This window comes from Symphalangus syndactylus, chromosome 8 (genome assembly GCF_028878055.3).
Source record: "Symphalangus syndactylus isolate Jambi chromosome 8, NHGRI_mSymSyn1-v2.1_pri, whole genome shotgun sequence".
Classification (NCBI taxonomy): Eukaryota; Metazoa; Chordata; class Mammalia; order Primates; family Hylobatidae; genus Symphalangus; species Symphalangus syndactylus.
Window position 1 is genome coordinate 49,558,417 of NC_072430.2, and position 23,369 is coordinate 49,581,785.

Below are 23,369 nucleotides of genomic sequence, written 5' to 3' on the forward strand. Positions count from 1 at the left end.
TTCAAGCCCTGCCTTAGGCAAATTCCTTAACTTCCATAGTCCTCAGTTTCTCCATCTTGGAAATGGGGATAAACAAATGACCTTACATGGCTGTTTCCATGAACTGACCACAGGGTCCACAGTGCTGGCACATAGTGGGTCTGCCACACCACCTGGTCTGTGGCCCTCACGTAGCCCGGGCCTGCAATGATACCCAAAGTGGATGTTGCACGCCTGGTCCCCACAACTACAAGCTCCGGGCCTGACAGACACTCAAATGCAGGCGGGTTGGCTAGGACAGGGAGGGCCGAAGAGCCCTGCACCGCAGCCACCTGCGCCGCGACCCGAGCAGGGGGCGTGCTCCTAGGCGCCCGTGGCGTCGCGGACCCCGGGCTGCGGGAGGCAGCGGGGTCGGAGGGGACAGCGGGCCGGGCCGGCGAGCGGGCGAGCAAGGAGTTAAGCCGGGCGGCAGGGCGAGCGCCTGTCAGACGCGAGCATGTGCAGTTTGCAGCGCATCCGTACTATGGGTGAGTGCCGCCGCCGCCGCCGCCGCCGCCGGGGGCTCCTTTCCTCCCGGGCAGCGGCGGCTGCAGTCCCCCGGACCCCGCGCCGCCGCGGCGGACGCCGACACACAATGCGGGACTAGGCGCGGCGCGGGAGTGCCAGGCGGCGTGGGGGAGGCACGGCCCGCAACTCGGCGCGGGGGGAGCCAGAGCGCCGGGCTTGGGGGCGGGGAGCAGGCGGTTCAGGAGAGCGCCCCGAGTCCCGGCGCGGGAGGAGGAGCGGGAGCCAGCCCTGGAGACGGCGCTCTTGGCCGCACCTGCGCCCGGCAGGCGGCTGGCTCTGCCCAGCCCCTGCCCACGGCCCCGGCTCCGCACCGGTAGGTGCCCCCGATGCCCGGAAAGAGGCCTTTCCGCCGCCCAGAGAGGTGGCCGCGAGGGGCTGGCAGCCCCGAGCGCGGGGGGCGCGGGCGATGGGGACGGTGATTGGGAAGACTGGGCGACCGGACTTGGGGCTCTGGCAGATCCCGTTTGCTCTTTGCTTTCGGTTTCGAGGCTGTTGCCCCGGTTCGAGATCGAGCTGCAGATTAGATAGATGGTGCGCCCGGGCTTGGATTCCCTGCGGGGGATGGGCGCACAGGGGGGCGTGTTGGGGAAGGGGGTGCGCGTTGGCAACTTTCCCTGCCTGAAACAAAGGGGTGTCAGGGGGAAGCGAGGGGCAGCGGTAGGTTGACACCTCCTCTTCTTCCGGGCGGAGAGCACCCAGGAGGCCACCTCGGGAGGGTGGAGGGGGGTGACAGTCTGGGTGGAAGCTGGGGAGCCACGGCTTGGGAGTGGAAACCACGGACCCTCCTGAATTAGAGGCTGAGGACTTTCCTGAAGGGAAGGGAACGCTGCCAAAATGACCCCGCCGTCTTCTCCCCAGGGTGCATGGAAAAACTGGGTGATGGTGGACCCCACACCTAGGCGCCCTCCACTCCCCAGGTCCGTGTCCCAGGGCCCAGCCCAGTCCCCTGGCTGCCAGCTCTTCACCTGCCCTCCTTGATCTCTGGTCCTCCGTGAGAGATGCCTGGCTGGGATGGGGAGTGTTACAGCCCGGTTCCTGGCAAGGGCAGGGAGACATTGGCCTCTTTCCCAGGTGTCTTCCTTTCCCTCTTTCTATGCTCAGTCAGAAACGGACCCCCTTCCCTTCCTTCCCAGGGACTGTCTCCTTTCTTTCCCCAGGGTTTCCCTGGGGGTGTTTGGCTGCCTTAGATACAGAGCTTGGAGACAGGAGGGCAGGGTGTTCCGGCACTGCTCAAGGCTCTCCCTGGAGGGAAAGAGCAGGACCCCAGGGAGCTGTCTGCTGGTGTAACCTTGGGGGCTTTGCTCACCAGTTCTCCTGTGTTCTCAGCACCCTAGTAATAAATGAATTATTGCTGTGGCTATCAGCCTTGCATAATTGAGAGGCCTGGGTTTCTCTCTGCTGTACCAGGAAGAGGGATCAAGGGAGGGCCAAGCAACCTGCCTTAGGGGTGGTACAGTGTCTTTCTCTCTAGAAAACAAATGGGCCAGTTTCCAGGTCCCCAGTCCTTGGCCTTGTGTCTCCAGGAACAAGGTGCCTTCAGTTCTGAGCTGGCTTACATGTGACCACCAGCTCCTATCCTGTGGCAGGACAGCCCTCTGGGAGCTCAGATTTTTTTTCCCTGGTTGGAAGACAGATACATCTGCTTCCCTGTGAGACAGAGGGCACTGGAGGGCCCTAGACTAGTGGAGGACTCTCCTGCCTGCCCGTGTGAATGAGCTAATGATACAAGTAGGTTGGGCCAGGGTGGGCCTGTCAGGACACTTCGCTCTAGAGACACCTTGCTCAGGGGTGTGCTGACATGACACTTAGCCCCCATCGGGGGCTTTGTGTTTGGAGACAGATATAGGCAACTGGGGACATAGTGTGGCAGGCGTTGGGTGGGGACAACAGGCTTTCTTTAGTGTTGATTTTGGCCACTTACAGGTACAGAAGCAAGGGAGGTTCCAGGACCAATAAGGAGTAGCAGGAGAAAACTGAGTCCCCTGAGCTACAGATTTGTGGCCCTGCAATTTGTGGCTAAAGTCAGATGCAGGTGCTGGACCAGAGAAGCACAGCTAGGCCCACTCCTATGGACCTTCCCACTCTAACGGGCAGGCAGGATTGATTATCACTCAAGTCCCCATTGGAGAGGCTTTATTGGTTTCTCCCAAGCTATTTATTTGGAGCTGAGGGTAATGATATGGAGGCCTGACCTCCGAGCCTCCAGTGGTTAGAGGATGGGCTTTTCCGTGGCATGTTCCTCAAATGTACTGACCTTAAGATGGGAAATTGATACTCTCCTAACTTCCTGTTTTGAAGTGATGAGGCATGAATTTTTACATTTACAAAGGGATTTAAGACCCTCGAGTCCTTGAATGAAAGATATTAAATGAGTTAGTGAGCCTTATACTGTGTTTATTTCGGTTGTATCAGATTTATATATTGTTTCTAAAGGGAAAGGTGTCATTTTACAGGAAGGGACCAAATTACAGCTTTTGTGATAGGCAAAGCTCAGTGTTGGTTTTTAAAGTGTAGTTTTTATCAGAAAAGCTCTCGCTGCAGCACTTAGGCAGCAAGTGTTTTTTTCTGCTTACCTCCCAGGATGGCTTGGAGCTCCTTCCTGGTGGGCTTTTTCCTGGTATACAGTTTCCAGCTAGAATGTTAGTGCCTGTCACCCTCCGGTTTCTGAGGAGGGTCTCCGATGATGTTGGGGACTCTGATGTCATAAGGAGGGACCTGGGTAAGGGCAGTAGAGTGAGGCAGCTTGGTCTTATCGGCAACTATATCAGACCTGGCTGTCCTTGAGGGGAGGGAAGGGATAGCTAACCCTCCCACAGCCTGGCTGTTTTCAAGTTTGTATCCTTTTACTCTTCTCCTCCCTCCTCTCCCCACCTCCCATATACAGACAAGGTGGTTTGGGTGTATTTGTTTAATTGCAGGAACATTCCTTTTAAGGCGAGGATAATTTCTGACCCGGCAAAGTCTTAGCTCCCTTTGTGGCAACACCTGGCTAAGGAGGGAATATCAGACGGGATTCTCATGTTCTGAGCCGAGGAATTTCAGCCTCTATTGGCCAGATCTTCTTCTTATTCTACATCACTTCTCAGAAATCAGGCTTTGTATTTGAAAAGTAAAGTGTAAGCTGATTTCTAGGGAAGGGGTAGGAGGGGGGCACTTTTGGTTTGGTTCCCCTTAGGGAAACTGAGGCCCACTGAGAGTTGTCACACTGGCTGTGGTGTGTGAGAATGCATGTGTTGGGGACGTTTTCCTTTCCTGGGATTTAAGAGTGTTTAAAACCAAGTACCCAAGTAGATCCATAGGTTATACTTTCCTGCTATAAGATAAAGATGCACTCATAGAATTTACATACCAGAATTTACACCAGTACCAGGGTGTTTGGTTCAAGATGTATATTTGCCTCAGACTTTGAGCTGTGGGATGCCCCATGCTGCTGTGATTCAAGGAAAAGGCAGTGGTTTTTACCCCGACACACCACATCCATAGATAGAACTGAGGCTAAGTCAACTATCACATTTCCAAGATGGAAAAGAGGGTTTGCTCCTTTCCCTGTTTTCACATTCATCAGGCTGCATTTATACATAGTGTGGACTTCGGCTCTCCTCCCCTGTGAGGCTGTACTTCATGTTCATTTTAACATCAGTTCCGCTATGTATAAATGTAGTGGAGCTGAGGTCACAGAGTGATGCTGGCCCTCTGCTCCTTCAAAGGATGGTTCTGAAAGGCGACTTTCCACCCTCCTCTGATTTTGGTGCTTCCACTTACCTTTGGATCACAATCCAGTCTGGCAATTTGAGGAGCAACCAAAGTCATTGACAATTCGCGTTTTTGAACATCCAGCTTTTCACCATCGTTTACTCTGCTGGCTCCCCAGTAGGGAGTTTAATATTTTTTTCAGGATTCTTGGCTCCAAGTGTGGCTGGTATTGTAGAAGAGACAGCATCTTTGAAATGAGGGCAAACCGTCTACATGGACAGGTCTCGGGTCCTCAGATTGCTCCTTCTGGCTGCTCCATCTTCTAGAAGCATGACAGTTATTTTTTTGTTTTTTGTTTTTTTAAATAAGACTTCAGCTGTCAATTAATGTAGGGAGAGCTAATAAATATGAAAAGATGAGGGGAGAGATCACTTTCTGCCACTCCTTTGCTTTCCAAAAGCCCCTCATTCAGAACATACTGGATTATCCACTTCTGACTGCTTTTGCAGTTAGACTTGAATGACGAATGCCATCTAGCTGGCCCATTCATTCATTGTTTCCTTTCAGTTATTAAGAGGCACCCCTGTCACATGAGCTTCTGGAATGATCCGTTTCCATCGGAAAGGTCACTCACCCTGAGTTTTAGTAAGGCCTTGACATCAGCCCTGAGGAGCTAGGGATGCCAGCCAAGGAGATTGAAGGGCCACAAAGAGAGGATTCTTTTCTAGACTTCTGAGGGGTGATTCATGCTTCAAGATAAAATGTGCTTCCTGGGGCTCCATGGTTTCATTGCTTGCACAGTCAGTGGAGGGACAGGCCCTGGTGCAGCGAGAAGCCCACCTTGCTGACAATAACTGCCATTCTTCAGAGCACTGACAGGGACTTGTTTTTAGCCCACTGACAACCCCCATCTCCTTTTTCATTGCTGTCCTTGGCCAAACCCCATTTTAGTCCCTAAGTCCTTAGTATCTCTCTCCCCCTTGTTCCCAATCAAAAAGGCCTTTTCAAAGCCAGGAATAAGGCAGCCAGAGCATTGGTCTTACTTTCATCTACTTTCTTAAAACACATATGGACAAGAAATATCATTACCACTGGGCAACACAAGCAGCGGTTCCAGATTTTTGTCTTGTTTTCTTTTTTTTTTTTTTTTGGTTTGGTATAAGCAATGAGATGACCTTCTTATACTGACCTATAGATGCTATAAAGCTTTCATATAGCCTGCACAGTTTCTAACACATAGTGAGTGCTTATTAAATCACCAGCTGTGGTACTTGGATGTGATCAGATATCCAGATTTCTAGGTCATTGGGCAATGATTCGTTTGTGTGTGAGCTGATGGTTGGCAAAGGCTTCAGGAATCAGGAAATCTGGGATCCCTCCCTGACTCACTCACTTGTGTGACCTTGGACAGCCCATTTCAGCCCTCTGAGACTTAATTCCACAAATAGAGCTTCAGCTGGCTTCAGTGATCATGGCAATAACAATGACAGCCACCATTTATTAGGCTAAGCATTTACATATGTTCTTTTCTCACATCAATGAGATAGCTACTATTGATTATCCCCATCTCACAGCTGGAAACACTGAGGCTCTGCAAGACAAAGTGATCACCCATATCATACAGCTAGTAAGTGTCTAAACTGGGATTTGAATTGAGATCTGATCCTTTTTTTCTTAATAAAAAAATTTTTTTTAGAGACGGGTTCTCTCTCTGTCACCCAGGCTTTAGTGCAGTGGCACAATCATAGCTCACTGCAGCCTTGAATTCCTGGGTTCAAGCGATCCTCCTGCTTCAGCCTCCCTAGGACTACAGGCATGTGCCACCATACCTGGCTGCTTTTAAAATTGTTTATATGGAGACAGAGTCTCTATAACTCGCTATGTTGCACAGGCTGGTCTCAAACTCCTGGCCTCAAGCAATCCTCCTGCCTCAGCCTCCCAAAGTGCTGGGATTACAGGGATGAACCACATCTCCCAGCCAGTCTGAATCTATTGTGTTTTATAAGCTTGGATCAGATGATAGAACAAATATTGGGGAGAGGGTAAAAGTGGAGGCAGTATAGGTTAACACATAGAAAGGAGAACTGACCGAGCGCGGTGGCTCACGCCTGTAATCCCAGCACTTTAGGAGGCCGAGGTGGGTGGATCACCTGAGGTCAAGAGTTCAAGACCAGCCTGAGCAACATGGTGAAACCCCATCTCTACTAAAAATACAAAAATGAGCTGTGCATGGCGGCTTGTGCCTGTAGTCCCAGCTACTTGGGAGGCTGAGGCAGGAGAATCGCTTGAACCTGGGAGGTGGAGGTTGCAGTGAGCCGAGATCATGCCATTGCACTCCAGCTTGGACAACAAGCGTGAAACTCCATCTCAAAAAAAAAAAAAAAGAGAGAGAGAGAGTTGATGTGGATTAAACATAACTAGCTAAAAGGAGACAGAAGTACAGATTTTTATTTGAAAAACATCATCTCAATGAATGTTCAGTAAGGAGAGGTCTGTACCCTGCAGTAGGGAAGTAGACCAGATGGCCTGGGAGTTACTGTAAAGGGAACACGCTTTCTGCTTGGCATAGGAATATATCTCATAAACCCCATTTCATTTTGGTACCAAAATTTTCCTCTTGCTTAACGGTCTGTTTGGGCAACATTTTTCTTTCTGTTGTCCTACTGCCACTAGTCATAGAAGCTTATCTTTGCAGATTCTTGACCCCAATCCTCATCCTCCAACCTAGTTCCTGGGCCTTTCCCTGCCCATCATTATAATTCAGCTGTGGAGACCTGATTATGACTCTGGGGTCCCAACTACACTGAGCAAAGTACAGCAAACATTAGATTATCCTGTTCTTCTGAGAAAGTATTTATAGCCACTGATTTCTCCATTCAAAGGTGACCAGCTAGTAGATTGGGATCCATTCTTGTTTGTTCCAAGCAAGTTAATTGTCTTCTGTTTTGTTTTTTTTTGTTGTTGTTGTTATTGTTTTTTTTTTTTGAGACAAGGTTTTGCTCTGTCACCCAGGCTGGAGTGCAGTGGCACAATCCTAGCTCAATGAAGCCTCTATCTCCTGGGCTCAAGGGATCCTCTAGCCCCAGCCTTCCAAGCTGGGACTACAGGTGCGCCACCACACCTGGCCTCTTCCACAATTTTGAAGTATTCATGGAAGAGGAATGAGGGTTAAGGTGGTGGTCCAAGGAAGGTGAGCCGACCCCTCTTGGAGAGCTAGCATGAGGCTGTATGATGGAACAGTGTGCAAGGGGTCAGGAGACTTGGGTTCTCCTCGCAGCTCAGTGACTCTGGGCATGTGATGTAAGTTTTTTGGCTTTTAGTTTTCTTATCATCTGGACAAGATATTCTCTAATATCTCTTCAGGTAATAATACTGGATGATCCAGCCTTTCCTGAGAAAGGCTGAGGTTCTAGCCTTTCTCAGGAAATAACTCAGCTGGTCTGGAACTGTCAGAAGTCAGAGCTAGGAGGGAAGAGATGGTGTTGAAGGAGAAAGAAGCCAGATTGGAAGCTAAGGGACAAAGTCAGAGCTGGAGGAAGTCCCTTCTCAAGAAGGGAGACTAGGTCCGGTCATTGCTCTTTTTTTTTTTTTTTTTTTTTTTTTTTTTTTTTTGAGATGGAGTTTGGCTCTTGCTGCCCAGGCTGGAGTGCAATGTGACTTCGGCTCACAGCAAACTCCAGTTCCCGGGTTCAAGCGATTCTCCTGCCTCAGCCTCCCGAGTAGCTGGGATTAGAGGCATGTGCCACCACGCCCGGCTAATTTTGTATTTTTAGTGGAGACAGGGTTTCTCCATGTTGGTCAGGCTGGTCTGGAACTCCCAACCTCAGGTGAACTGCCAGCCTCAGCCTCCCAAAGTGCTGGGATTACAGGCGTGAGCCACCATGCCCAGCCCAGTTATTGCTCTTTTAACTGCTTCAGTGGGGCAGCTGAGAGGTGGTGTCTCTACACCCTTATACTCACCATTCCTATGTCATGGGGAGCAACCCTTATGTCTTGTCTTAAAACTTAAACTGAGCCAGGCAGGGTGGCTCATGCCTGTAATCCTAGCACTTTGGGAGACGGAAACAGGAGAATCACTTGCCAGTTCAAGACTAGCCTAGGCAACACAGTGAGACCTTGTCTTTACACAAAATTAGCTGGGCATGGTGGCGCATGTCTGTACTCCCAGTTCCTTGGGAGGCTGAGGTGGGAGGATCACTTAAGCCTGGGAGGTCGAGGCTGCAGTGAGCTGTGACCACACCACTGCACTCCAGCTTGGACAAAAGACCGAGACCCTGTGGACTCCAGGGCCTGCTTCAGTCCAGGATTCTTCCCCCTATCCCTGCTCCTCTGCCACTCGGGTCTCCAGAACTCGAGATGTCTGGTTGATGTTTTTTTGTTTTTGTTTATTTTAGAGACAGGATGTTGTTCTGTCACCCAGGCTGGAGTGCAGTAGCACAATCATAGCTCACTGTAGCCTTGAACTCTTGGGTTCAAGCAATCCTCCCACTTCAGCCTCCCGAGTAGCTAGGACTATAGGTGCACCACCTATATTAGCACCTGGCTAATTTAGCTGATGCTTTCTGGGCAACTCAGTGTTAGTGAGAATATACTCCCTCTGTTGCCCTAACTACCTGAAAGGGCAAGGCTAAACCATATACTCAGCCCAGGAACTCAGGAGCCACGTCTTCTTTGTTCACGGAATTGGGCTAGGGCTAGGCTGTCTTCAGTTCCCTTTGAACAAGGATTTTTCTTTTACTTTCTTTCTTTTTTTTTTTTTTTTAGACAGAGTCTGGCTCTGTCGCCAGGCTGGAGGGCAGTGGTGCGATCTCGGCTCACTGCAACTTTCGCCTCCTGTATTCAAGCCATTCTCCTGCCTCAGCCTCCTGAGTAGCTGGGACTACAGGCACATGCCACCACCTCCAGCTAAGTTTTGGATTTTTAGTAGAGATGGGGTTTCACCATGTTGGCCAGGATGGTCTCGATCTCTTGACCTCATGATCTGCCTGCCTTGGCCTCCCAAAGTGCTGGGATTACAGGCATGAGCCACCGTGCCTGGCCCAAACAAAGCCATTTTCTAAGGACTCTTGGATTCTTTCATTCCTTGGTGCATCTTCTATTTTCATTTCATCATATTCAAGGTTGAGGAGCAAATGAGTTCCCATTGAACCCACCAAACCAATATTTTCCATCTCCGCCTGTCTTACATTCTCCTCACCTCTTATTCTCCTATCCCCATTATTTTTATGGGGGGTACCATGCTACTGGGGGGATGAGAGATGATTTCGTTTGGTACAGGGACAAACATTTCATTTTAATAGCTACGTTTCTAGTGAGTGTAAAGAAACAGGACTCATTGGAAGGTACTCATCAAGCAACTTAATTTTGCCTCCCACTGTCTCTTTATGTTTATCCAGTGGGATTAGTTCTTTCCCTGGTCTAGGGTGACAACTTTGGCCCTGTAACTTTTCTGGTTATTCATAGGAGAAGGTTCTGTGATCACTTTAAGTCTTACAAGCATAGTCTCAACTAAGTACAAAATATACCCGCTCTATGAAGCAGAGTGCCATGGAAAAAACTAAAAAATAAAATAAAATAAAAATACATCCACTCATTTGTCACTGGACTGGGAGGGGCAGGAAAGTGCTTACTAGGTACACTGTCTGCTGGCTTCCAGCTTTCTGGTCCATATTTTTATCGGATTCTCAGAGAACCCTCCTTACCCTCCCAACTGCTGGGATGTCTCACTTCTATTGTCTTGAAAAGAACAAATTATCAGCCAGGTGAGGTGGCTCACACCTGTAATCCCAGCACTTTGGGATGCTGAGATGGGTGGATCACCCAAGGTCAGGTGTTCGAGACCAGCCTGGCCAACATGGCGGAAACTCTGTCGCTACTAAAAATACAAAAATTAGATAGGCATGGTGGCGGGTGCCTGTAATCCCAGGAAGGCTGAGGCAGGAGAATTGCTTGAACCCTGGAGGCAGAGGTTGCAGTGAGCTGAGATCGCACCACTGCATACCAGCCTGGGCAACAGAGCAAGAATCTGTTTAAAAAAAAAGAGCAAATTATCCTCTATTCTAGATCATTGCTCCTTCCTCAGCCCCTGAAATCCGGTGGTTCACCTCTAGCCTCTTTCAGCTAAGGTCCTTCAGTCTGCCCAAGAGACCATCTCAGAGAAGACCTGCTCTGACCTCATGCCAGCCCACATTAGTGCACGTGGCCCACATTAGTCCAAGGAAACAATCACATCCCTGGGCGCAGTGAACCTGGGAAGGCAGGCTGACCCCAGCTCAGCAGTCTCCCTTGGCTCCTCCAACAGCAGATGGCCAACTTGTGTCCCACCCTTTGGATGTCTCAAGAGGTGATCAGATGCCAGTTCACCATGTCCTCCCAGTTGCAGGGGACAGACATCAAGTTTCCTGAGTGGTCCTGGTGAATTCCCCTCTCACCAGCTTGACAGGAGGGCCGGTTTTCTATGGGGATAGGGTGAGATATCACAGCACACTAACAGCAACCCCAAAATTCCTCCACAAAGATTTTTCCCCAGTCTCTGCCCATTCTGACCCTCTATACCCTCAGCTTGAGAGAGGGGCCCTTGTGCACCTCTTTTGAAAATGTGCATCCTTCTCTGGTGTCACACTTACCAGCATTATACCTGTTGCATCTTGGTGCCTTAGTCAAGACTTTTTGATTTAACATCTTGTTATATGTGTATCATCAAAACCATCATTGTCACAATAAGCCCATAATTTTGTGGATGTTATTGCTTAGAATAAGGCTACAGTACATATTTAACTGAAAAAAAAAACTGAGTTAAATAAAAAGATTAGTAACAACAACTGACATTTATTGATAAATTATAATGCCAGGTTGCTGTTTGTAGTACAATAAACATGCTTTCTTACTTAATCCTCATGAGGAAGGTACTTATATTTTCTCTATTTTACAAATAAATAAACTGAGCCCGGGCACGGTGGCTCACGCCTGCAACCCCAGCACTTTGGGAGGCTGAAGCAAGTAGATCACTTGAGGTCAGAAGTCTGAGACCAACCTGGCCAACATAGTGAAACCCCATCTCTACTAAAAATACAAAAATTATCTGGGCATGGTGGGGGGTGCCTGTAATCCCAGCTACTCAGGAGGTTGAGGCAGGAGAATCACTTGAACCCAGGAGGCATAGGCTGCAGTGAGCCGAGATCACACCACTGCACTCCAGCCTGGGTGACAGAGTGAGATCCTGTCTCAAAAATAATAAAAATAAAAATTAAAAAATAGTCTGGGCACAGTGGCTCACGCCTGTAATCCCAGCACTTTGGAAAGCTGAAGCGGGCAGATCATGCGGTCAGGAGTTCGAGATCAGCCTGGCCAACATGGTGAAACCCTGTCTCTACTAAAAATACAAAAATTAGCCAGGCGTGGTGGTGAGCGCCTGTAATCCCAGCTACTCGGGAGGCTGAGGCAGGAGAATTGCTTGAACCAGGGAGGCGGAGGTTGCAGTGAGCCGAGATTGCAGTACTGCACTCCAGCCTGGGTGACAGAGCTAGACTCTGTCTCAAAATATAAAAATAATAAAAATAATAAAAAAATAAGTAAGCTGAGGCAGAGAGGTGAAGCAGCATGTCCAAGTCACACAGTTGATGTCAAAGCCGAGATTTGAACGGAAAGAATCTGACTCCAGAGCGTGGACTTTTAAACTACTACCCTCTGTCATTTCCCGCAGGGCAGTGGGCAGCCATGCCGAGTCATGAAGGTGGCATGCAGGGATGGGAAATGCTGCCTTGGGAGGTAATTGACGTCCTTCGCCCTGGCATTCAAGCCCTCCATAGCCTTTACACGCTTTTCCAAACGTATCTCCCCAGCGCCCCCAGGAACTCCTTCTATGCCCTTTCCCAGAGCCTAATCCACTTGCACAACTAATCTGGCATACACACGCCCACCCCTGCTTCAGTTGTTCCACTGCATGAAGGGCACTCACCTGCCTTGCTGCCTACCCAAATTGTAGTCCTTTTAGAAGCCAGCGACCATCTCTGCTGCAAAAGTTTATTTAACCAAAACCACTTCTGTTAGGATCTTTTAACTCCTCTTGTCATTTTATTGCCAGGTCACAATTATTATGTGCTTTTATGCAAAGGACAGTGAACGACAGTTGGCAAACACAGATCCTGATCTCTCCGTGCAGCGCCACTATCTGTTTGTTAGTGTGCGGTTATCTGCTTGTCTGCTAACTTACGCAAGGCTCTCAACTTCCCTGAACGTCGGTTTCATCTTTACAGTGTGGGTCCAGATGATATCCCTTCAGTTTTTAATATTCCATGATTGTTTTGCTTACCATATTGTCTCCACTAATTTTTAAGCTCCCAAAGGCTGGAACTTTGTTTTGTATATCTTAATACATTTCAGGACCCTGTACAAGATTTTACACACAGAAGGTATTTAATAAGGTTGGTTGGTTGGCTGCTGGGAAATAAGCCCTGTGGTCACTCTGCTTTGGCCTTGACTGACCTTTAGAAATCACCTTCTGGGGCTGGGCACGGTGGCTCACACCTGTAATCCCAGCACTTCGGGAGGCCATGGTGGGCAGATCACCTGAAGTTGGGAGTTTGAGACCAGCTTGATCAACATGGAGGAACGCCGTCTCTACTAAAAGTACAAAATTAGCCAGACGTGGTGGCGCATGGCTGTAATCCCAGCTACTCGGGAGGCTAAGGCAGGAGAATTGCTTGAACCTGGGAGGCGGAGGTTGCAGTGAGCTGAGATCATGCCATTGCACTCTAGCCCGGACAACAAAGCAAAACTCAGTCTCAAAAAAAAAAAAAGAAAAAAAAAGAAATCACCTCCTGGGTGATCACCAGCAAGGACTTTGCAGTTCTTTTCTCAGAACAAGTTTATAACAAAAGTTTGGGTCCTATCTGTTGCATTTTTTTCTTTTTTTTCTTTCTTTTTTTTGAGACGGAGTCTCACTCTGTTGCCCAGGCTGGAGTGCAATGGCACGATCTTGGCTCACTGCAACCTCCACCTCCCAGGTTCAAGTGATTCTCCTGCCTCAGCCTCCCGAGTAGCTGGGACTACAGGCGCATGCCACCACACCCGACTAATTTTTGTATTTTTAGTAGAGACAGGGTTTCTCCATGTTGGTCAGGTTGGTCTCGAACTCCCGACCTCAGGTGATCCACCCATCTTGGCCTCCCAAAGTGTTGGTATTACAGGTGTGAGCCACAGAGCCCAGTCTGTTGCCTTTTTTCTTTGGGAGACCTAACGTCGTGTTGTTAAGGCCCACAGTCCTTTATCTGCAATTTTGAAATCTGAAGCACTATAAAACCAAAAGCTTTTCTTTCACTCAAGTGACAGCAAAATCTGACTTGGTCTAACAGAGGCTCACACCGCACAGTATGAATATTCATAGATGTCACCATAGAAACGTGAATGTGCTTGATTAGCGGGTGCTGCCCCAGACCCTGCTGTGAGGATTATGTAATTTATGATATGTGCTCTACATTACCTTTAAAAAAACTTTAAAATTATGAATTCCAAGGGTTTTAGACAGGGGACTTTGGTGCTATACAACCTTCCTCAACAGAGATGCCTTTGGCACTGGAGCAGGACAGGTCTTTGGGCTCTTCAAACGTAACAGAACCTCACCTGGGGCCCTGCCTCATTGGCCTGTCCCTAATCTCAGCCCTGGCTCCAATATAACTATAGCCTGTGGCCATGGCTTACCAACTTGATTTTTTAAAATATCATTTATCTTGACTGGGTGCAGCAGTTCATGCCTGTAATGCCAGCACCTTGGGAGGCTGATGTGGGAGGATCACTTGAGCCCAGGAGGTCAAGGCTGCAGTGACCTATGATCATGCCACTGCACTCCAGCCTGGCCAACAGAGCAAGATCCTGTCTCAAAAATAAATAAATAAAAATAATAAAATATCATTTATCTTGATTACTAAATATTTTGGCAGTCCCTTAAATTTTGTGCCTGAGCTGAGTGCCTGTCTTGTCTCACCCTAGTTCTAGCCTGTGGGTCAATCCCTCCATTTCTCCTAACCCCACTGCCATGACTCTGGGATGAACTAGTGTGTCCTCAGGGCAGGGAGTACCTGCCGGAGGTTTGCATTTCGTTCAAGCTAGTTGGGACCTGTTGCCCCTAGGCCAAGTTAGCTCATGCAGAGCAGCTGGTTCCTAGAGGCATTTTCTTTATTATTATTATTGTTAACCCCCAAGTATACCTGGAGGCATTTCCTATACCTGGATGTTTCTTTGGATCCCAAATGAACCTTGTTCCTCTACTTTCATCTGGAAGGTGATGCAGCTACTCATGTGAGTCAATTTGCTGATTAATTCTTATAGCTGCTTTGACTGGATGTTTTAAAACTTTAAAAAATATCCAGATGCACATGGAAAATCATAAAAGCAACACAAAAACGCAAAATAAAGGAATCTAAAGTGTTCTATTGTGTTTTTGTTTTTGTTTTGTTTTGTTTGAGACGGAGCGTCGCTCTTGTTGCCCTGATTGGAGTGCAACCTCTGCCTCTGCAAACTCTGCCTCTCGGGTTCAAGAGATTCTCCTGCCTCAGCCTCCCGAGTAGCTGGGATTACAGGTGCCCACCACCACGCCCAGCTAATTTTTGTATTTTTAGTAGAGACAGAGTTTCACCATGTTGGCCAGGCTGGTCTTGAACTCCTGACCTCGTGATCCACCCACCTCGGCCTCCCAAAGTGCTAGGATTACAGGTGTGAGCCACCACACATGGCCTATTGTTTTTTATTTATTTATTTATTTTAAGAGGCAGGGTCTCACTCTGTTGCCCAGGCTGGAGTGCAGTGGTGTGATCATAGCTCAAGGTATCCTCCCACATGAGTAGCTGGGACTACAGGCAGAGACACTGTACCCTTATTCACTTTTTTGATGCAAAAACTGTAGAGGAGCTATGACTGGGAGTTACAAGTGTCAGTGGTAGAGCCAGCCCTAAAAAGTCCTGTTTCTGGACCTTCCACTGGCCAGGAGACCACTCCGCTCCTTAATCCCCAGCCCCCAGGTGTCCTCAGATGGTGGAGGATGAATAAGCTATCCCCTCAATTGAAGGGCATATCTCAGGTGGTGGAGGATGAAATAAGCTATCCGCTCAATTGAAGTGCATATCTTTTTTTTACCCTTTGTCCCTGTTTAGCAGTGATGGTCATGCCTGTGGGAATTGAGGCTGCCTTTCCCCCACCATTAAATAACCAGCCCTTCTCAGAGTCTGAGCCATAAGTATTTCTGGCACTGTCTTTTTAACCTATTGGTTAACCTTTTTAACCTATTGGAGGTCTTCTGGGATCATCACTTCTCTACCCCATTCCTGTCCACGCTTCCTCACGATATAGCATTTTCCATAAATATACTAAAGCATCCTCTTACATACTGTTTACTCATCTTCTTGTCCATTAAGGAAGATATTCCACAGACCAAGCCTGGCACCTATTTATTTGACTTCATCTAAACACATCTTTGCCTCCAGACATTGAAACATTTATCATTTCCCTGGCCTCTGCAGATAACTTGTGGTCTTCTACCTATTGTCATTATGCTGGAAAATGCTGAGATATAGTGTAATTTGAATTAATCAGGGAAATGAAATTTCCCAAAGGTGCCAAACTGAATAATTTTCTTAAGCTCCAGAGGTTGACTACATTGTCTGTGTACCCAGATGATATCAATAAAAGACCACTAGTGGGGCACAGTGGCCCATACCTATAATCCCAGTGCCTTGGGAGGCCGAGGCAGGAGGATCACTTGAGGCCAGGAGTTTGAGACCAGCCTGAGTAACATAGCAGGACCCCATATCTACAAAAAAATTAAGAAATTACCTGGGTGTTGTGCCATGTGCCTGTAGTCCTAGCTACTTGGGAGGCTAAGGCAGGAAGATTGCTTGAACCCAGGAGCTTGAGTTTATGGTGACCTATGATCACACCACTGAACTCCAGCCTGGGCAACTGAGCAAGACCTTGTTTCTAGGCCGGGTGCGGTGGCTCACGCTTGTAATCCCAGCACTTTGGGAGGCCGAGGCGGGCGGATCACAAGGTCAGGAGATCGAGACCACGGTGAAATCCCATCTCTACTAAAAATACAAAAAATTAGCCGGGCATGGTGGCGGGCACCTGTAGTCCCAGCTACTCCGAGAGGCTGAGGCAGGAGAATGGTGTGAACCCGGGAGGTGGAGCTTGCAGTGAGCCGAGATCGCGCCGCTGCACTCCAGCCTGGGGGACAGAGCGAGACTCCGTCTCAAAAAAAAAAAAAAAAAAAAAAAAAAGACCTTGTTTCTAAAATTAAATAACTAATAAATAAATAAATAAAGCCATTGCCTTGGCTGGGCTCAGTGGCTCCTGGCTGTAATCCTAGCATTTTGGGAGGCCAAGGTGGGTGGATCAGCTGAGGTCAGGAGTTCAAGACCAGCCTGACCAACATGGTGAAACCGTGTCTCTACTAAAAATACAAAAAAAATTAATCAGGCATGGTGGCGTGCACCTATAATCTCAGCTACTCGAGAGACTGAGACAGGAGAATCGCTTGAACCCGGGAGATGGAGGTTGCAGTGAGCCAAGATCACGCCACTGCACTCCAGCCTGGGCGACAGAGGGAAACTCCATTTTAAAAAAGAAAAACCGACAACAACAAAACACATTGCCTTTATTCTGGGAGATCGATCACTCGAAGCCACCCTAATTCTGTTCACTCCTTCATCTTTCTTGGCATTGCAGTTTCCCTTGCTTTTAGGGCACATTATCTGAAATGGTAGCCCTGTCTTTTATTTAGTAAATATTTGTAAATAGAAGTTTTTAAGAGTCAGTATAATGCCTCAACCATACTCTAAAGGAGAAAGAAATAAAGGGAAAGTTAGTTATAATACTGTAGGGGTCAAAGCAAAGTCTCCCCTTTGCCTTCTGAAGGTTTGCTGAAAAATCAACTCACAAAACTCAGATTAATTGGAGAAAAAGCATATAAACTCTACTAATGTGTGCATGGGGAGAATCACAGAGTGATTGCCCACTCCCCATCGTGGCTCAGAAGCTTATAGAACGTCTTGGCAAACCAGGTATGGGAGAGGGGCAAAGAGGAATTCTGTTGATGGGTAATAAAAGATTACGAGGGAGGAATGAATGGATTGGGAACAGAGATTAACTTGTAAAGGGTCTGTTCAGGTGTGGTTTTCAGGTGTGGGTACATTCTTGGTCTTACAGAGGAGAAGAAAAAACAATTGTTCTCTTTGGTGGATCTGGATCTTAGGCAGATAAAAGAACTTCAGAGAACTTCATCCTCCTTTGGGAGAGTTGACGGGTAGTGGGGAGAAGGTCAGAGAGACGTTGAGGTATTAGTTTCTGAGCCCCAGAAGTACATCATGATGTATTCTCATATGTGGTTGCTTGGGCACAACCATACAGAAGGCGGAAGGATGCAGTCAGATGCTTGAACCTTTACATAGCCTCACCAAGAATGTAACATCCACAAGCACCCACAAGATACAGGTGTATCGTGTGGGTGACTTAAATACCAGGAGAGGTGCTGCTGGGGTTGATGTGACTTTCCAAAATGCTGAACCATTCCTGGTGAAGCTCCAAAGAACACAAAGTACAGTATCCCCTCCATTTTGCATGCTAATGGTGTTCCTAGACAACTCAGCATGTGTTAAAATCGTGCAAAAACTCCCTGTGTTTATTTTAGAAAGGGAGTTAGGATTTTGATATAATTATAAATGGACGTTTTACCTCTGTGATGTCCAGTAGAACGTTCCAAAGTCATGTGGGAGAGTTCTTTTGTTGGCCATGTGGGAATTGCATTCCAGGTGTCCACTTGTAAGTATCTGTGGCATTCCCCACCTACCCTGGTGCTGACAGAGCTGCCCGTCAGTTCTTCCTCATCCCAGCACTGGAAGGAGGGCCCAGGACTGGGATACCTGCGTTCGCGGCCTGGGCTACAGTGTCTCAGTATTTGTATGACTTTAGGCAGGTTACACTTAACTCCATGTGCCCGAGTCTCCTCTCTGTAAAGGGGATGACTGTGACACATGCATCTGGCCTGACCTCGGGACGGATGCTCACTGTGCTGCCCTCCCGCGACCCCAGACAACCCAGGGCATTCGTGTGTGCCTGCAGTGTATACCCCACCCACGAGCTTTCCCTCGCTGTGATTTCTCCTTACCATTTAAACATCCTTAGGTCTCTCTTATCTTGAAAGAGAGAGAGAGAGAGAGAGAAAGAAAGAAAGGCATGGTGGCTCACGCCTGTAATCCCAGCACTTTGGGAGGCTGAGGCAGGCGGATCACCTGAGGTCAGGAGACCAGCCTGGCCAACATGGTGAAACCCCATTTCTACTAAAAATACAAAAATTAGCCAGGTGTGGTGGTGGGCACCTGTAATCCTAGCTACTCAGGAGGCTGAGGCAGGAGAATCACTTGAACCCGGGAGGCAGAGGTGGCAGTGAGCTGAGATTGAGCCACTGTACTCCAGCCTGGGCAACAAGAATGAAACTCTGGCAAGCAAGCAAGCAAGAAAGAAAGAAAGAGAGAGAGAAAGGAGGGAGGGAGGGAGGGAGGGAGGGAGGAAGGAAAGCAAGAAAGAGAGAGAGAAAGAAAGAAAAGGGGAAGGGAAGAAAACAGGAAGAAAGGAGGGAGGGAGAGGGAGGACACCTCTCTCACGTCTGCTTCTCTTCCAGCAGCTTTTCTCTCTCCTTTTCTTCACAAACTAATTTCTCAAGAGTCATTGCACACCCTATCTTAGCTAGCTCCCCTCACACTTCTCCTCCATCTTTTCTTTCTGTAGCGATGGGGTCTCACTATATTACCCAGGCTGGTCTTGAACACCTGAGCTCAAGTGATCCACCTCAGCCTCCCAAAGTGCTGGGATTACAGGTGTGTGCCACCACGCCTGGCCTAAAGGAAGCAGTTTTCTTTCTTCTTTAAAAAAAAAAAAATTCTAGACAGGGTCTCACTCTGTTTCCCAGGACAGAGTGCAGTGGCACGATCACAGCTCACTGCAGCCACAACCTCCTGTGCTCAAAGATCCTCTCATCTCAGCCTCCCAAATTGCTGGGACCACAGGCCTGCACCACCATGCCTTTTAAACTTTTTGTAGAAACAGGGTCTTGCTATGTTACCCAAGCTGGTCTCAAACTCCTGAGCTCAAGCCATTCTCTCACCTCAGCCTGCCAAAGGGCTGAGATTACAGGTGTGAGCCACCACGCTGGACCCACACTCCTCCGTCTCACACGGTCTCACATGGTGAGCTCTGTGCTGCTTAGCCTTCTCTCTCCCTGGCCAGCTTACATCTGCAGTTGACCATGGCCTCCAGCACTCTCCCGTCTCCACTTCCCTGGGTGTCCGCCTGCCTCTCCGGCCGCTTCAAAGCACCTCGTCCTCCACCAGCCCCAGATGTCACCCCATGCACCTTCTCCACAGTGTGCTCCTCCTCTGCAGTGCTCTATCCAGCTGGGGTCCCAAACTGGCTGTTCCGCATGTCCTGGAGCACCTCAAAGTTAGAGCACCTAAAAGGCAGCCCATCGCGGGTCCCCAGATTCATGCCTCTTCCTGTAGCTCTTCTCTTGGGTGCCATTGTGCAAGTCAGAAGTCTGAGTGTTAGGCCGGGCACAGTTGCTTACACCTGTAGTCCCAGCACTTTGGGAAGCCGAGGTGGGTGGATCACTTGAGGTCATGAGTTCAAGACCAGCCTGGGCAACATGGTGAAACCCCATTTCTACTAAAAATACAAAGAATTAGCCCCATGGTGGGGGTTAAGATTAGGGGTGTGGTGGTGCATGACCATAATCTTAGCTACTTGGGAAGCTGAGGCAGGAGAATTGCTTGAACCCTGTAGGTAGAGTTTGCAGTGAGCCGAGATTCTGCCACTGCACTCCAGTCTGGGTGACAGTGTGTGAGACCCTGTCTCAAAAAAAAGAAAAAAGTCTGGGTGTCATCCTCGACTCCTCTCTCTTGATCTCCCTCCCAATAAATCACTCACCGAGTCCTGTCAGTCTTGGCTTCTTAATAGGCTTCACTAATTTGTGTCATGTTTCTTTCCTTTTGTTTTTTGTTTTTTTTTTTAGACAGGGTCTTGCTCTGTAGCCCAGGCTGGAGTGCAGTGGCACGATCTCAGCTCGCTGCAACCTCCGCCTCCCTGGTTCAAGCGATTCTCCTGCCTCAGCCTCCCGAGTAGCTGGGGTTGCAGGTGCACGCTACCATGCCTGGCTCTCAACCCCAGTGTCCAGTAGAGACGGGGTTTCGCCATGTTGCCAGACTGGTGTGTTGTGTTTCTTAATAGCCTTCACTAATTTGTGGTGGCTGCTTGACCCTTGTTAGCATTTAGGATTGTAACCCCTGATTTACTGTTTGGACTGAGTTAGAGGCCCTCAACATTGATGATATTAGGGTCCCATAAGCAATTAAAAATAAATTAATGTAATTCTAAATTATAATATAAAACACAGAGAATTTATATGTGTGCTGATGCCAAAATGGCTTCTTTTTTATTCTCTCTCATTTTTTCTTCCTTAAAATAATTTTCTTGGTGCCCCATGGTGGCCGGTGCCCTAAGCATGCGTGTAGTATGCAGATGGGTAATCTAGGACCATATAGAATGTCAGCTTCTTTTGGCCCTGGGCTGGGGTCTTTGACTTTGTGGTCTTTGAATGTACCTGGTGGCACAAAATAGCTACTGAGTAAATGTTTAATGAATGTGTGAATGAATGCATGAATGCTGAGATGAACTTGAAAGGTCTCGCTTAGGTAAAAAGCACTGTAAGAATGTAAGTTATTATTAGTTTTCTGATGTTGGATGTTACAGTAGAATTTCCAAGCTCTTATATTGCCCGTGTTTTAAAAAACAACCAGCCTTGCCATTGTGATTCAGCATTCATACCCCAACCTACATTGCATTCAGTGGTCTGGACATAAAATATGCATGTAAAGATTCCCGAATTAATAAGCTAGTGAATGTGTACAATAGCATGGTTTGTTTGAGTCCCTTTAGTCCTAAGTGGGTCTCTCTTTTTTTTGAGACAGGATCTCTGCCGGCCACATGGCTCACACTTGTAATACCAACACTTTGGGAGGCTGAGGTGAGCAAATTGCTTGAGCTCAGGAGTTTGAGACCAGCCTGGGCAACATGGCAAAATTTCGTCTGTACCAAAAATACAAAACATTAGCCAGGTGTGGTGGAGTGCACCTGTGGTCCCAGCTACTTGGGAGGCTGAGGTGACAGGATCACTTGAACCTGGGTAGCAGAGGCTGCAGTGAGCAGAGATCGTGCCTCTACACTCCAGCCTGGGTGACAGAGCCAGACCCTGTCTCAAAAAAAAAAAAAAAAAAAAGGCCGGGAGCAGTGGCTCACACCTGTAATCCCAGCACTTTGGGAGGCCAAGGTGGGTGGATCGCTTGAGCCCAGGAATTTGAGACCAGCCTGGGCAACATGACAAAACCCTGTTTCTACCAAAAATACAAAAATTAGCCAGTCTCATAACCTGGTCTCAAAATAAATAAATAGATACAAAATTTTTAAAAATAATAATAAGAGATAGGGTCATACTATGTCACCCCGGCTGGAGTACAGTGGCACCATCTCAGCTCACTGCAGCTTTGCCCTCCTGGGCTCAAGCAATCCTCCCACCTCAGTGTCCTGAATAGCTGGGACTACAGTGGGTAAAGACTCTTTCAGCTGTTTGGCTGTGCATTATCTAACACGGCCACACACAGCTGTGACAGTGAACCTGAGGAGGAGGCTGTGCCTGTGTCTGAGGGCTTTGCTTTGGAATTAGGTGGTTGTGATGGTGCTGAGGTGTTGAAATGGGGCACCTACCCTAGAAAGCCTGTCTGAGAGCTCAGAAGGGAGGAACATGGCCTGAAGGCCTAAGTCAGGCAGTGTGACTTGGAATAGCATGTAACTTTAGGGGAAAAAAAATATAAAATCCAGAAGGCTGGCCGGGCATGGTGGCTCACGCCTGTAATCCCAGCATTTTGGGAGGCAGGGGTGAGTGGATCACCTGAGGTCAGGAGTTCAAGACCAGCCTGGCCAACACAGTGAAACCCCATCTCTACTAAAAATACAAAAATTAGCTGGGCATGGTGGCGGGCACCTGTAATCCCAGCTACTCAGGAGGCTGAGGCAGGAGAATCTGGGAGGCGGAGGTTGCACTGAACTGAGATTGTGCCATTGCACTCCAGCCTGGGCAACAAGAGTGAAACTCCATCTAAAAAAAAAAAAATCCAGAAGGCTGTGGTTTAACAAATGTAATCTGACTCATTATTATGGGCTGTGGACAAAACAGGTGTCAAAATATCTCCAGGAAATATTAACTACATATACGGATAGACTCCAAAATTTAACCCTGTCTTCTGGCGTTAGGATGGATGCCTTCTGCAAGATTGTTGATCCTGGGAGGAGGAGGTGGGAGTAAATCAATGGAGAAGTGAGAAAAAGGAGGGCCAAATTGGAAGAGGAAATGTTTCCAGGAGGGATTTGGCAGGCAGAAACCCCAGAGCTGGAATTTTTGTGCCCAGTGGAGACCTCTGATGACCAGTGTGGTTCTCCCTGGATTTGCCTCCATGTCTGTTCCTGGGTCCCACGCCCTGTCCTAATAAGAAGGTCCCTGATGTTTTTGCCTCCAAACTTTTTATTTAGGAATAATTTCAAATGTACAGAAAAGTTGCCAGAACAGTACAAAACACTCATATACTCTTTACCCAGATTCACCTGTGATTAATATTTTGCCCCATTTGCTTTATTTAATTTTAAAATTTTTATGTAGAGACAAAGTCTCACTATGTTGCCCAGACTGGTCTCAAACTCCTAACTTCAAGCAATCTTCCCGCCTCAGCCTCTCAGAGCGCTGGGATTACAGGCCTCAATCACTGCGTCTGGCCACTTCTGTTTTTAAAATTTGGTGCTTCTTCTGTAGCCTTGGTTCTTGTCAAATGTTGGGCGAGCCTTCATTCTGTGTTCCTCTGTTGGATCGTGGTGTCTTCAGGTCACCTCTTTGTGAACGCTGATTCTGTGCACCACTGCCAGCCATCACTGGCTGTGGACAGGAGGGTGGGATGTACCTGCTGGGCACTGGCAAGAGCTGGTCTAGGCATCCCCTACCTCTCAACCCGTGTCCAGAGTATAAGCATGGTGGGTGGGGGTGG

The 23,369-nt window shown here is 48.2% G+C and overlaps 1 protein-coding gene across 3 annotated transcripts in view; it reads left to right on the forward strand.

Moving 5' to 3' along the window:
- The first annotated feature begins 297 nt into the window (after positions 1-297).
- TMEM229B (transmembrane protein 229B) overlaps positions 298-23,369 on the forward strand; it is a 47,185-nt gene continuing 24,113 nt past the window's right edge. Inside the window, exon 1 of one of the 3 annotated variants that reach the window (XM_055289071.2) lies at positions 298-506. The gene's annotated coding sequence lies outside the window, so the exon portion shown is untranslated. The other 2 variants (XM_055289070.2, XM_063644453.1) reach the window with 2 other exon arrangements.